This window comes from Marmota monax, unplaced genomic scaffold, assembly GCF_021218885.2.
Source record: "Marmota monax isolate L192 unplaced genomic scaffold, Marmota_monax_Labrador192_F-V1.1 WCK01_AAM20220418_F8-fsc00056, whole genome shotgun sequence".
Lineage (NCBI taxonomy): Eukaryota > Metazoa > Chordata > Mammalia > Rodentia > Sciuridae > Marmota > Marmota monax.
The window spans coordinates 10150776-10154215 of record NW_026695212.1 but is presented as its reverse complement, the minus strand read 5'-3'; the positions used below and the strand labels follow the sequence as shown (position 1 = coordinate 10154215).

Here is a 3440-nt window from a genome sequence, read left to right as displayed (position 1 = left end):
ATGAGAAAAGCTAGTGGTGTAATTCTGTCTGATTCCAAAAGTCCAAGAAACAGGAACTCCTATGTCCAAGGGCAGTAGAAGACAATTGTCCCAGTTCAAGGAGAGACAGATCATGGGTCCTTCCTCCACCTTTTTGCTTTATCTTGGCCCTCAATGGACTAGAAGTGAGGTCTGTTCACATTGGTGAGTGTTAATCTTCCCTACTCAGCCTACTGATTCAAATGTTGATCTCTTCCAGAAGCGTCCTTACAGACACACTCAGAAATAATGTTTTACCAGCTATCTGGTATCCCTCACAAAAGTCAAGTTGATCCAACATGACTGAGATGAGCGAGGAAGTAGTGGTGCTGGTGCAGTGGATAGTGAAGGACATCATCAAAACCTTCAGGAGGAACCCACATGTAGATAAAATTGGCCTGATCCCATGCCCTGAAGCAACATATAACTGAAGTCCCATAGTCCTGGTTGAAAACAAACTTGGTGTGTAGAGGTGGTATGTGAAGTTCCTTTTGCCATATATCCACAATAAGCTCCTTTTTTACAGAATGAACAAGCAATAGCTGAACACAGATGAATTGATATTTTTCACATGTACCCTGCTGCTTTAAACACAGACAATACTACAGCATGGAATGTGAAAAAGAGCTGATCCTCTCTGGCACTTTAAATCCCATTAAGGACTTACAGCTAGGAAAACTGGTCTTAACTGAGTTTCCAGAGTCCAAAAACATGGATTCACAGGCGATAGGTGCTACAGCAGCTAATTCAGAAAACTTTCTTGCCTTCCTTTATGACCAAAAGAAACTTGGGAACAATTCCTGCAGAGAGGACACAGCTACTAATACAAAAAGAGATGAAAGTCTATAGTGCAGCAGCAGTGGCCAAGCTAGATGTCAATATTCTTCTTGATGAACTATCTTCTACAAACCATTGGGCATCCGCAAATGTTTCAGACCACAGTGGATTTCACTACTGCCAGTTTTTGTTAAAATCTTTGATTAGTCAAACTGTGATATACAGTTCTGTGATGAAGAAAAGCACTTTGAGAAATGAACCAGCTCTAGTTCTTCCAAAAGATGAAGAAGCATCTGCTTCAACAGAGGAGCCAAGGATAAATCTTCCCCATCTCCTAGAAGAGACAGTGGAATTCAGCACAGATCTTATTGATTGCTACCCAGGACATGAAACCCCTGCATGTTTTCTACCTTCAACATCACTTAAACAGTAGGTTTCCCCACAGCATGACTCAGCTGTCACCTGCAGACAGCCCTGGTGAGACTTTGAAAGACTTGCACTCATCCCAGCAGATCCTGGGCTGTCTGAGACAATGGAAGTAGAAGGAACAGCCTCAAACAAGTAAGGCTATTCCCAGAAAACCAAACACCTGAAGTGGACCCCAGCTTCAGATTCCTTGGACCTAGAAATGAAGCACAAGTTTATTGATCTAGTATTGTCCACTTGCTGGAATATTAGAGCAAGCCAGGTACACTAACACATACAGGAAATGGCTGGTCGTTTTGAGTCAATGAAAGTGGATTAATCCTATAAGTTTCCCCTTTTAGTGCAATATTGCTTTCCCTTTTTATTGACATAGTTGCATGAACTGTTTGCTATTACTGAATAACTATGTGTTCCTCATCTTTAGGTTAAAAACTAAAGGAAACCTTTCATTTTGTTTATTTTATTAAGAATTGCCATTCCTTTGGGGATACAAGAATTGTATAGCTTCTTCCTACTAAAAAGTGAGTCTTATTTTTTTTCTTTTTAATTCCTCATCTTTTATATTTCTATACCTGGGGTTTCTCATCTCACTTTGATTATTATATAAGCAAACTTTTCAAATTAAAAATTTATATCATTGTTCAGCTTAGAAACATTAATACATATGCAGAAGAACTTAATTGATTTTCAGAATCAAATTGCTAGATAGATGTTTGGATATGTGAAAATATAAATCAGTTCTCTTTTTCTAGCATATTCTATTCAAGTTATAGATTAATATAACCAAAGTCAGAAGTATTGAAATTTATATGAAAAAAAAAATGTTTCCAATGTAGTCCATTTTGAAATGGTTATTTAAAAACAAAATGTAATTTAAGAGTTTATATAAGGGTAGTACTAGAAAATTATTTTTATTACTGGTTTGATTGTATTTTACCTCATATTTGGCATATGCCAAACAGTCACATCAACCCTGATAAAATATTTTTTAAAAATCAGGAAAAAAAATATCAAGTTGACACTTAAAATAAACCATCCAGCAGTGAAACCCAAAAGGCATATCCAAGTTCATAATATGTACTTAAAACTACTTAGTACTGAATCAGTCAGTAAATGAATGCAATAAATAAAAACAATAGTCAAACAAAAATATGTAATGTTAAACACTTTTCATTGATGTTCTTGCAAATAAGTAAAATTAGGAGGAAAAGAAAAAAAAATAGAAAGGAGAAAGAGAAGACTGTAATTATTTACAAATGATAATATTTTGTATAGAGAAAACACAAGAACAATTAACCAAAATCTTAAAATCATTTAAATTTTAAATAGTGTGGGAGGATTAAGTTTATGGCAATGTGTAGCTTGTAAGTAATAAAAATTATATATAAATTTTTTATACAAAAATAAAATAAGCGAATAGAAGAAATTGAAATGGCCACAAAATAAAGGACAGAATGCCTGAAAGTATATCTCTCTATTTGTATCTAAGGCATAATAATTTTATAAGATTCATAAAAGCAAATCAACAAATTAAGCAAATCATAATGACTGATGGAAATACAATTGATATAGATAGATACATAGATATGTACATATGTATAATTAATATATATGTATATTATATATAAATTCTCCTCAAACCAATTTTAATTTTAAACAATTCTAACTTTTTTTCAATTTGTAAAGGATAACATTGTTGCAAAGGAATCTAGGCAAAATAGAAAGACAACTCAGAAACAAAAGTAGAAATACCTTAAAAAACTAGAGAGTAAATTTTATTACAAACCTAAATTTTTTACAATATTACAATGTTAATACAAAGGTTGACCATTAGATAAAGAGAATATAAAGAGTACAATTAATATAAAAGATAGTTTATAATAAAATTAGAGGTTTAAATTATTAGAAAGATGATGGATTATTTAGTCATCAACAAGCTGGGAATGTAAGTCTGTCTGTAGTGTTTTTCCAAAACTATTGTCCCATCAAACATAGTTTGAAACTGTTGTCCCATCAACAGTTTGGGAAGTATATCATGATAAATATGTAATGGGTTCACAATAATATTAAAAAATGTAACTAAAGCAGTACTGGAAGAAACTAAGAATGAATAATATATATTTTAGTCAGATTTTTGCTGCTGTGACCAAAAGTCCTGACAAGAACAATCAGAGGAGAAAAAGATTGTTTAGAACTCATGGTTTTAGAGGTCTCAATCC

General features: G+C 33.2%; 1 pseudogene; it reads left to right on the top strand.

The window, feature by feature from the left end:
* Positions 1 to 317: 317 nt before the first annotated feature.
* Positions 318 to 1529, top strand: LOC124083863 (protein prenyltransferase alpha subunit repeat-containing protein 1-like; annotated as a pseudogene).
* The last annotated feature ends 1911 nt before the right edge of the window (positions 1530 to 3440 follow it).